We start from the raw sequence: 12911 nt of genomic DNA on the forward strand, positions 1-12911 counted from the left end.
GTTACAATCAACCTACCAATTAAACACTCCTGGGCCACAACGGCTCGGGGCAAGAACAACGAGACTGTATCCAATGTCTTTTGGAGTGGATAATGGATCGATGAGATTAACTATCTTTTTATAAATTTTCATGAGCTCGTGGCATCATCCCATCATTTTAATAATGTCTGTCAATTCCTCATTAACACTCATTACTCTTAATTGTATTTTTAGGATCATGTGGAAACTGATCAATCAATTTCTATCTAATTTACTTCATCAAGGTTACAAAAAGAGAAACAACAGTTAATGAATTTAAGACATGAAGGTCAGTCAAAGCGGAACATTTCAAGAATTTTGAACGTTTCTTCAAGTGCAGTCGCAAAAACCATCTAGCACTATGATGAAACTGGCTCTCATGAGGACCGCCACAGAAAAAGAAGACCCAGAGTAACCTCTGCAGCAGAGAATAAATTCATTAGTCTTAAGTGCACCTCAGATTGCAGCCCAAATGAATGCTTCACAGATTTAAAGTAACAGACACGTCTCAACATCAACTGTTTAGAGGAGACTGCGTGAATCAGGCCTCAATGGTTGAATTGCTGCAAAGAAACCACTACTAAAGGACACCAATAAGAAGAAGAGACTTGCTTAGGCCAAGAAACACAAGCAATGGACATTAGACCGGTGGAAATCTGTCCTTTGGTCTGATGAGTCCAAATTTGAGATTTTTGGTTTGAACCGCCGTGTCTTTGTGAGACAGAGTAGGTGAATGGAGGATCTTCGCATTTGTGATTTCCACTGTGAAGCACGGAGGAGGTGGTGTGATGGTGTGGGGGTGCTTTGCTTGTGACACTCTGTGATTTATTTAGAATTCAAGGCACACTTAACCAGCATGGCTACCACACCATTCTGCAGCGATACGTAATCCCACCTGGTTTGCGCTTTGTGGGACTATCATTTGTTTTTCAACAGGACAATGACCCAAAACACAATGTAGTTAAAGCTATACTATACGTTGATGAAGTGTAGGCTAATATACAGTGAGATGTGCTGGGTATATAGTAAGGATATATCATATTAGCCATCAATGGATGGGATTGGGATCATGCTATGCAGTATAATATTGGTCCTGTGGGCTTGGCATATAGTACACAGTAGCAGACGTTACAACCCACCGTTGTGTACTTAATCTCAGAAATATTGGATTGATAGAAAATCCTCATAACTGATGTGTTTATTAGTATTTATGGATTTTTATGGAACACGTCAATAGGTGGTAGACTTTCTAGCTCAGTAAGTGTCATTATAAATGATTCATCCAAAGATAATTGAGGAACACTATTCCCTTTCTATTTAAGCCTGAAAATAATTGAGGTGGAATGTTGCCAGTTCCAATTTAAAGAAAAGAGACATATTATGCCACGGCCATGAGTTTATCTGTTTCCTAATCTTGATCACTGATCACGAAATCGCCAAGAACTCCTTCAATGTCGTTTTTCTAAATCACAAATGTGTGTGTGTGCGTGCGTACGTGTGTGCGTACATGTGTGTTGCTCTTGGCTGCTGTAATATTTCTGTAGCTGACAACTATGAAACAGATAACAGATGGCTGCAGCAGAGGCCATGGAGCCAAGCTGACTTCACACTCAGCTGTGTCTGACAGTCACCATTTACATGAGCACTTAGTGCAGCACAGTCTATACTCTCCAACTATATGTTACAATCAACCTACCAATTACACACTCCTGGGCCACAACGGCTCGGGGCAAGAACAAAGAGACTGTATCCAATGTCTTTTGGAGTGGATAATGGATCGATGAGATTAACTATCTTTTAATACATTTTCATGAGCTCGTGGCATCATCCCATCATTTGAATAATGTCTTTGTCAATTCCTCATTAACACTCATTACTCTTAATTGTATTTTTAGGATCATGTGGAAACTGATAAATACATTTCTGCATGGCTACCACAGCATTCTGCAGCGATACACCATCCCACCTGGTTTGCGATAAGTGGGACTATCATTTGCTTTTCCACAGGACATTGACCCAAAACACACCTCCAGGCTGTGTAAGGGATATTTGACCAAGAAGGAGAGTGATGGAGTGCTGCATGAGATGGCCTGGCCTCCACCATCACCTGACCTCAACCCAATTGAGATGGTTTGGGATGAGTTGGACCGCACAGTGAAGGAAAGCACCCAACAAGTGCTCAGCATATGTGGGAGCTTCTTCAAGACTGTTGGAAAAGCATTCCTGATGAAGCTGGTTGAGAGAATGCCAAGAGTGTGCAAAGCTGTCATCAAGGCAAAGGTTGGCTACTTTGAAGAATCTAAAAGATAAAATATATTTTGATTTGTTTAACACATTTTTTGTTACCTCATGATTCCATGTGTGTTATTTCATAGTTTTGATGTCTTCTTCTGCAATGTAGAAAATATTAAAAATAAAGAAAAACCCTTGAATGAGTAGTTGTGTCCATACTTTTGACTGGTACTGTATACAAACTCAGCCAAAAAAAGAAATGTCCCTTTTTCAGGACCACGTGTAACAACACCTGCACAGGATCAGTACATCCGAACATCACACCTGCGGGACAGTGCGGTGGCTAATTTCTGTATTACCAAATGAGGAGAAACAAACTTCACACACCAGTCAGAGTTATACTTAAACTACATTTTTAATAATTCATAGCTTTGTATTAGCAATGACTTTCAGTGATGCGCTATCTCTAATGAACCATTGAAAGTTACAACACAAAGTACAAAGATCTTTTATAGCCAAGATGCACCCCTCTCAACGTGCATGACGAACCACAGATACATAGAATGGTCACAAGGTTAAGATTTGTATGAAAGATATCTATAAAACACAGCAGACAGCAACTGCTGTATCAACAGTGTTCATTGTATAGACCAGTTTCTGGTCCTCCTACTCCAAACTGGAACCGTCCCTCCCTGGTACGGTATAGAACAGAACCATTAGCTCATGTTCCCTGGAATGCTCTTTAGGCTTTATTAACCAAAGACATCGTAAATCTCCTCTGTCAGTGCTATCTCATAAAGGCCCATCCTCAGTAAAACACACACACACCACACACACACACACACACACACACACACACACACACACACACACACACACAATAGTTAACAGAATACTCTATTCTGTCGAATAAAACAACCATTATAATGCAATACAAGCATTATAACATAATCTAGCAATTTACCAAGACAACAGGTAAAGGATGGCAACAACAACTGCCCGAGTTACACCAGGAACGCACCATCCCTCCATCAGTGCTCAGACTGTCCGCAATAGGCTGAGAGAGGCTGGACTGAGGGCTTGTAGGCCTGTTGTAATGCAGGTCCACACCCCCACATCACCGGCAACAACGTCGCTATGGGGCACAAACCCACCGTCGCTGGACCAGACAGGACTGGCAAAAAGTGCTCTTCATTGATGAGTCGCAGTTTTGTCTCACCAGGGGTGGTCGGATTCGCGTTTATCGTCAAAGGAATGAGCATTACACCGAGGCCTGTACTCTGGAGCGGGATCGATTTGGAGGTGGAGGGTCCGTCATGATCTGGGGCGTTGTGTCACAGCATCATTGGACTGAGCTTGTTGTCATTGCAGGCAATCACAACGCTGTGCGTTACAGGGAAGACATCCTCCTCCCTAATGTGGTACCCTTCCTGCAGGCTCATCCTGACATGACCCTCCAGCATGACAATGTCACCAGCCATACTGCACATTCTGTGCATGATTTCCTGCAAGACAGGAATGTCAGTGGTCTGCCATGGCCAGCGAAGAGCCCAGATCTCAATCCCATTGAGCACGTCTGGAACCTGTTGGATCGGATGGTGAGGGCTAGGGCCATTCTCCCCAGAAATGTCCGGGAACTTGCAGGTGACTTGGTGGAAGAGTGGGGTAACATCTCACAGCCAGAGCTGGTAAATCTGGTGCAGTCCATGAGGAGGAGATGCACAGCAGCAGTTAATAATGTGTCCCTTTGTTCAGGTACACATTATTCCATTTCTGTTAGTCACATGTCTGTGGAACTTGTTCAGTTTATGTCTCAGTTGTTGAATCTTGTTATGTTCATACAAATATTTACACATGTTAAGTTTGCTGAAAATAAACGCAGTTGACAGTGAGAGGATATTTCTGAGTTTTTCACAATTCCTGACATTTAATACTAGTAAGAATTCTCTGTCTTAGGTCAGTTAGGATCACCACTTTATTTTAAGAATGTGAAATGTCAGAATAATAGGAGAAAGAATGATTTATTACAGCTTTTATTTCTTTCATCACATTCCCAGTGGGTCAGAAGTTTACATACACTCAATTAGTATTTGGTAGCATTGCCTTTAAATTGTTTAACTTGGGTCAAACTTCACAGGTAGCCTTCCACAAGCTTCCCACAATAAGTTGGGTGAATTTTGGCCCATTTCTCCTGACAGAGCTGGTGTAACTGAGTCAGGTTTGTAGGCCTCCTTGTTCGCACACGCTTTTTCAGTTCTGCCCACTAATTTTCTATAGGATTGAGGTCATGGCTTTGTGCTGGCACTCCAATACATTGGCCTTGTTGTCCTTAAGCCATTTTGCCACAACTTTGGAAGTATTCTTGGGGTCATTGTCCATTTGGAAGACCCATTTGCAACCAATCTTTAACTTCCTGACTGATGACTTGAGATGTTGCTTCAATATATCTACATCATTTTCCTTCATTTTGTGAAGTGCACCAGTCCCTCCTGCTGCAAAGCACCCCCACAACATGATGCTGCCACCCCCGTGCTTCACGGTTGGGAAGGCGTTCTTCGGCTTGCAAGCCTCCCCCTTTTTCCTCCAAACATAACAATGGTCATTATGGCCAAACAGTTCTATTTTTGTTTCATCAGACCAGAGGACATTTCTCCAAAGAGTACGATCTTTGTCCCCATGTGCAGTTGCAAACCGTAGTCTGGCTTTTTTTATGGCGGTTTTGGAACAGTGGCTTCTTCCTTGCTGAGCGGCCATTCAGGTTCTGTCGATATAGGACTCGTTTTTATTGCGGATATAGATACTTTTGTACCTGTTTCCTCCAGCATCTTCACTGATACAGTGAATTATAAGTGAAATAATCTGTCTGTAAACAATTGTTGGAAAAATGACTTGTGTCATGCACAAAGTAGATGTCCTAACCGACTTGCCAAAACTATACTTGAACTGTATATAAATGATGCTCTACTTGTGAGTGTTCCAAATGGGACATTATTTGTCTTTTTGTCTAAGCACAGTACTTGACTTGGTCAGGAGCTCACCGGAACTAAATATGGCACCTCAAATTTTCTTCCGCTTTAGTTCCTGCATCTCATTTTACATTTATATTTCGTGTACACTCTTATCCATAGCGACTTACAGGAGGAACGCTCTTAACCCCTAGGCTTCCTGCCACCTCCTACAGAATATTAGCGCAAAACTATTGAGGAGATCCTGCATCTAATTATAAACGGTACATGCACCCAAAATGAGTACCCGCACCCAAAATGAGTACCGGCACCTATTTCATTCCAAGTCAACCACCGGCCATCAGATAGAATTCATAGTAAACAGTACGGAGGAGGGTGGAAAAACAAAAGGGATATATACTGACATATTACTAATAAATAGTAATAATAATACATTTTATTTTGCAGATGCCTTTCAGGATACTCAACGACATCTTTCACAAAATCTAGTGCTGTACGTAAAATCCATTTCATGTAGGCATATTTAATGAATTTGAATTATGCTTGATTATTTACAGGGAAAAAAACTATAAAAACATATTGTAAAAATAAACATGTGCACTGATACCATGTTCAGTAAACAGCAGCTATCGCTGTGTAGGCTAGGCTACACTGTGTAGGCTAGTCACTGTTAGCTAGCTAGCTAATACTCACTAGTCAACTTGGCTAGCAAAAACAAGTGAAATGGCCAAACAAAGCTCACTGTAACATTTTTCCAAGAGACTGTGTATTGAAAAGGATGTTGGACAATATTCTAAGTTATTTGATATCAGGGATTTGGCCATGATGGGCCTCCAGTCCCCCTCTATATCAAACACTGATTGCATTGACCTAATCGAGGGCCTTAAAGACAGTTTCAGTACATTAAGAGACAACACTACAGCATTACAACAATGTTTTATTTCAACACTTTTAGAAATCATGAAACATGTTTCTCCACTTGAACGCAAACGCTCTCCCTCCCTCCGCTGAGACATGATTATCAGTCCAGTGACATAAAAAAACAAGTTATTTCAATTTATGCTCCGATGTGCCTCACAAGTATCAGGGCGGCAGGTAGCCTAGTGGTTAGTGTTGGGCCAGTAACCCAAAAGGTTGCTAGATCGGATCCCCGAGCTGACAAGGATAAAATCTGTCATTCTGCTCCTGAACAAGGCAGTTAACCCACTGTTCCTAGGCCGTCATTGTAAATAAGAATTTTTTCTTAACTGACTTGCCTATTTAAATAAATGTTCATTAAAAAAAATAAAAAAGTATGGCTAAATATAACAACTGACCTATTACCAGAGTTATCATATAGCTTAGCTTGAGACTCGAGTTTAGAAATAAGGGACTCTACGTTAATTATAATAAAGGGTAGGCCTACACTGAAAAAAATCGGTCCTCTCTTTTTATATATGGAAATAAGCAGATGTATGAAACAATATTTATTTCTGTTATGAGAATTATGTTCTCAATGTTAACTTCAATTAAAATACTCAGTCACACACCCAGAATGTGTAAGATTCTGGTTGAATGAAACAGACGGAGGCCCAGCTTACAAGAATCAGAAGTGTTTATTCACGAGAACGTTCTGAAGTCCATTGTACAGAGACATCATTTTTATAATTCACTCCTTATTTACGCACACACATACCCACAAACATTAAGGCCACAGATCTCTTAACACTGTACATCATTACCCAGCCGACAGTTTCATTCCTCTGAGATTAGGGAAACCTTGAGGGGTACTCCCTCTCATATCTTAAACCCTCAGAGTTCAAGCTAGGGCAGGTCAACCACAGTTTAACAGTTCTTGGTGTTTACTTAAACACACAGACACCCATTCCTCTCTTATCCTAGTCCAACCTAGTTAGACTTATGCTTAACCCTTTAGTTACTCATTCTACATGCTATATAGACCATATCACTACTAGTTAAGTTTCAGGGTAGAATTATTTAATCATTACATTCAAACATATAAATCCCTTAACAATTTCCAATCAATGTAAATAGCCTACCATTTTTAGGAATTGGAAATATAACTTTAGCCTGTGCTTCTCCTCCCATGCACTAGAGTTAGGCCCTATAATCAGTCTATTTATCATTTAATTGAAATCACACAATACATTGTAGGCCCAGCAGAGAACTGCACTTTTCGACTCAAAATGATCTCGACTAAGAGTGGCGCAGCAGTCTAAGGCACTGCATCTCAGTGCTTGAGGCGTCACTACAGACCTTGGTTCGTATCCAGGCTGTATCACAACCGGCCATGATTGGGAGGCGCATAGGGCAGCGCACAATTGACCCAGATTGTCCAGGTTTGGCCGGTGTAGGCCATCATTGTAAATAAGAATTTGTTCTTAACTGACTTGCCTAGTTAAATGAAGGTTAACGAAAATAAATACAAATAAAATAAAAATAATTTGATTTGATTTGAAAGGCTTGGTGTCCACCGTTCTAGTATATATAGGCTATGGCTGCCTATTGTGATTATTACTGTTAAATCAAGGCATTATGTTCTAGTCTCATAGTCTATTCATTACAGTGCATTCGGAAAGTATTCAGACCACTGACTTTTTCCACATTTTGTTAATTTACATCCTTATTCTAAAATGGATTAAATTCATGTTTTCCCCCTCATCAAGCTACACACAATATCCCATAATGACAAATAAAAAAAAACAGGTTTTTAGACATTTCTACTAATTGATTAAACATAAAAAACAAAAATATCACATTTACAAAAGTATTCAGGCCCTTTACTGGGTACTTTGTTGAAGTACCTTTGGCAGCGATTACAGCCTCAAGTCTTCTTGGGTATGACGCTACAAGCTTGGTACACATGTATTTGGGGAATTTCTCCTATTCTTCTCTACAGATCCTCTCAAGCTGTCAGGTTGGATAGGGAGCGTCACTTCACAGCTATTTTCAGGTCTCTCCAGAGATGTTCGATTGGGTTCAAGTCTGGGCTCTGGCTGGGCCACTCAAGGACATTCAGAGACTTGTCCCTAAGCCACTCCTGCTTTGTCTTAGCTGTGTGCTTAGGGTCATTATCCTGTTGGCAGGTGAACCTTCGCCCCAATCTGAGGTCCTGACCGCTCTGGAGCAGGTTTTCATCAAGGACCTTTCTGTACTTTGTTCCATTCATCTTTCCCTCGATCCTGACTAGTCTCCCAGTCCCTGCCACTGAAAAACATCCCTACGGCACGATTCTGCCACCACCATGCTTCATCATAGGGATGGTGCCAAGTTTCCTCCAGACGTGAAGCATGGCATTCAGGCCAAAGAGTTCAATCTTGGTTTCAACAGACCAGAGAAACTTGTTTCTCATGGTCTGAGAGTCCTTTAGGTGCCTTTTAGCAAACTCCAAGTGGGCTGTCATGTGCCTTTTACTGAGGAGTGGCTTCCATCTGGCCACTCTACCATAAGGGCCTGATCGTGGAGTGATGCAGAGATGGTTGTCCTTCTGGAAGGTTCCCCCAACTCCACAGAGGAACTCTGGAGCTCTGTCAGAGTGACCATAGGGTTCTTGGTCACCTCCCTGACCAAGGCCCTTCTCCCCCAATTGCTAAATTTGGCCGGGCGGCCAGCTCTAGGAAGAGTCTTGGTGTTTCCAAACTTTTTCCATTTAAGAATGATTGAGGCCACTGTGTTCTTGGGGACCTTCAATGCTGCAGAAATGTTTTGGTACCATTCCCCAGATCTGTGCCTCGACACAATCCTTTCTCGCAGCTCTACGGACAATTCCTTTGACCTCATGGCTTGGTTTTTGCTCTGACATGCACTGTGGGACCTTATATAGACAGGTGTGTACCTTTCCAAATCATGTCCAATCAATTGAATTTACCACAGATGGACTCCAGTCAGGTTGTAGAAACATCTCAAGGATGATCAATGGAAGCAGGATGCGCCTGAGCTTAATTTTGAGTCTCATAGCAAAGGGTCTGAATACTTATGTAAATAAGGTATTTGTTTTACATTTTGTATAAATTTGCTAAAATGTTTAAAAACCTGTTTTTGCTATGTTATTATGGGATATTGTGTGCAGATCGATGAGGGTAAAAAATGATTTCATCCATTTTAGAATAAGGCTGTAACGGAACCAAAATGTGGAAAAAGTCAAGGGGTCTGTACACTTTCCTGAATGCACTGTATTGGCCTATGGTTTATTATGTGTAGGTCTATGTGGGTGGCATGTTAAATGCAACAGTCATGGATTTATGCCATGCATACAGATTCTATAGTGCCAGTTATGTTTATATGTCCACTGGAGATTACTGAGATGGCTGTTCTAGTTTATATGATTTAGGTAGTCTCAATAATCCATCTTCACTATCCCAGCAGTTTTTTTCAATGCAGGTTGCGGGTTATTAAAAGTTCAAATTGTTGGATAACCTCACTCTGGCTGTATTCCAATAGGATCATGTCACTTTGCGAGCATAATGTGATTTGCTTGCTTGATGTGGCTTGTAAACCAGGGGTTTCAGACCACTGTGTTAGGGTGTAAATAACCTTCAAAGAAATTAGGCCTAGTTTTTAAAAAAGTGTTATTAAGTTCATACATCACACACTACGTTTCCTAATGAGTTAGGGACAACAACATTAATAAGGAAAACAAACTAATGTACAGAAATAAAGCAGCTGTCCTGGACTGAAGCAATGATCTGGAATTGTCATGAAGCTCATTGAGAGAATGCCAAGAGTGTGCAAAGCCCTCATCAAGGCAAAGGGTGTCTACTTTCAAGAATCTCAAATATATTTTCATTTGTACAACACCTTTTTGGTTACTACATGATTTCATCTTTTGACTGGTACTGTACATATCCCAACCAGAAGCCATGGATTACAGGCAACATCCACACCGAGCTAAAGTTTAGAGCTTTATTAAAGGAGCAGGACACTAATCCGGATGCTTATAAGAAATCCCGCTATGCCCTCAGACAAACCATCAAACAGGCAAAGCGTCAATACAGAACTAAAATGTAATCCTACTACACCGGCTCTGAAGCTCGTCGGATGTGGCAGGGCTTGCAAACTATTACGGATTACAAAGGGAAAACCAGCCGCGAGCTGCCCAGTGACGTGAGCCTATCCTGGCTTCGATGCAAGCAACACTGAAGCATTAATGAGATCACCAGCTGTTCCGGACAACTGTGTGATCACGCTCTCCGTAGCCGATGTGAGCAAGACCTTTAAACAGGTCAACATTTACAAGGCTGCGGGGCAAGACGGATTACCAGGACGTGTACTCAGAACATGCGCAGACCAATTGGCAAGTGTCTTCACTGACATTTTCTGCTGGCTTGCCCCACCACCACAGAAAGCACTGAGCTAGGCTGAAACAACTGCCTTCTGGCGCTGCCTTACTCAAGAAAACAAAAATGACAGGTTGCCACTGAATACCTAGATGTTTCAAGCAGACCACCATAGTCCCTGTGCCCAAGAAAGTGAAGGTAACCTGCCTAAATGACTACTGCCCAGCAGCACTCACGTGGGTAGCCATGAAGTGCTTTTAAAGGCTGGTCATGGCTCAAATCAACACCATCATCCCGGAAACCCTAGATCCACTCCAATTCACATACCGCCCCAACAGATCCACAGATGACGCAATCGCACTCCACACTGCCCTTTTCCACCCTTCCTGTACTCCCTGTTCACCTACAACTGTGGGCCAAGCACGACTCCAACACCATCATTAAGTTTGCTGACGACACAACAGTGGTAGGCCTGATCACCGATAACGATGAGCCAGCTTATAGAGAGGGGGTCGAAGAGCTGGCAGTGTGGTGTCAGGACAACAACCTCTCCCTCAATGTGAACAAGACAAAGGAGATGATTGTGGACTACAGGAAAAGGAGGGCCGAACAGGCCCCCATTCACGTTGAGAGTTTCACATTCCTTGCTGTCCACATCACCAACTAACTATCATGGTCCAAACACACCAAGACAGTTGTGAAGAGGGCATGACAACACCTTTTCCCCCTCAGGAGACAGGAAATATTTGGCATGGGTCCCCAGATCCTCTAAAAGTTCTACAGCTGCACCATCGAGAGCATCTTGACCTGTTGCATCACCACCTGGTATGGCAACTGCTCAACATCCGACCGTAAGGCGCTAGAGGGTAGTGCGTACGGCCCAGTACATTACTGGGGCCATGCTTCCTGCAATCCAGGACCTATATACTAGGCGGTGTCAGAGGAAGGCCCAAAAATGTTTCAAAGACTCCAGTCACCCAAGTCATAGACTGTTCTCTCTGATACCGCACGGCAAGCAGTACCAGAGTGCCAAGTCTAGGTCCAAAAGGCTCCTTAACAGCTTCTACCCCCAAGCCATAAGACTGCTGAACAATTAATAAAATGGCCACCCGGACAATTTACATAGTTATATTTTTGTGTAACTTTTTATTTTATACTTTATTTAGTAAATATTTTCTTAAGTCTATTTCTTGAACTGCATTGTTGGTTAAGGGCTTGTAAGTAAGCATTTCACAGTAAGATCTACAGCTGTTGTATTCGGCGCATCTGACAAAATGTGTGCCGTTCCAAATCATGTCCAATCAATTGAATTTACCACAGTTGGACTCCAATCAAGTTGTACAAACATCTCAAGGATGATGACTGGAAACAGGATGCACCTGAGCTCAATTTCGAGTCTCATAGCAAAGGGTCTGAATACTTATGTAAATAGGTTTTCTGTTTTCTATTTTTAATACATTTCCAAGCATTATTGGTTATAGTGTGTAGATATATTTAATACATTTTAGAATAAAGCTGTAACGTAAGCAAATGTGGGAAAAGTCAAGGGGTCTGAATACTTTCCTGAATGCACTGTATAGCATATGTCTTTCAGGCTGGTGTGTCGGGGTGGCCTGCATTCATAGAAAAACTCAATCTTCACAAACAGGTAAGACACACACACAGAGACACAGATGACCCAATCTAGGTTATGTTAAACTTGCAACCCAGGATTGTAAACTTGACAAAAAGATTTAAATCCATGATACACTTTCTCTCTTTCCATCCTGCCCCTGTCCAGTTAAGTGGTGGAGAGTTCATTCTAAAATGTATTAAATACATGTACACACAATAACCCATAATGCTTGGAAATGTATAGAGCAATGTATCAACCTCCACAAACAGACAAAATAGACACACACACACACACACACATAGAGAGAGATGACCCAATGTAGGTTATGTTCAACTTGACAAAAATAAGAATAAATTAAACAGATCAGATTAGTTAGATACATTTGATTTTGAATACTCATGTTTAAGTTGTGTTTGTTTCTAATTTATGTCTTTCAGGTTGGTGTATTGGGGCGGCCTGTTCTGTCCTCTGCAGTTCAGACCAAAGCAAGATAATATTAAAGCTCACTGTGGATCGACAAACAGGTTAGCCTCTGTAAAGTCTTCTGATGTATTTGAAGTGTGATTATAGTGTGTTCTGTGTTATTTCTTTATATTTTCCAATACTAACTGAATGGTGAATTAATGTATTTACAGTGTAATTATTGTGTTCTGTTACTCCTGTCTCTGTCCTCCATACTCTCTCCATAATATATTTTCATAACCACTACAACTGATAGCATAGCACATACTCCACTGTTACTTGATAATAAACTCCAACAATCAACATAATTTGTATTCCAAACCTAATTGTTAGTCTAAAGGT

This window comes from Salmo salar, chromosome 15 (assembly GCF_965601325.2).
Source record: "Salmo salar chromosome 15, fSalSal1, whole genome shotgun sequence".
NCBI classification, from domain to species: domain Eukaryota; kingdom Metazoa; phylum Chordata; class Actinopteri; order Salmoniformes; family Salmonidae; genus Salmo; species Salmo salar.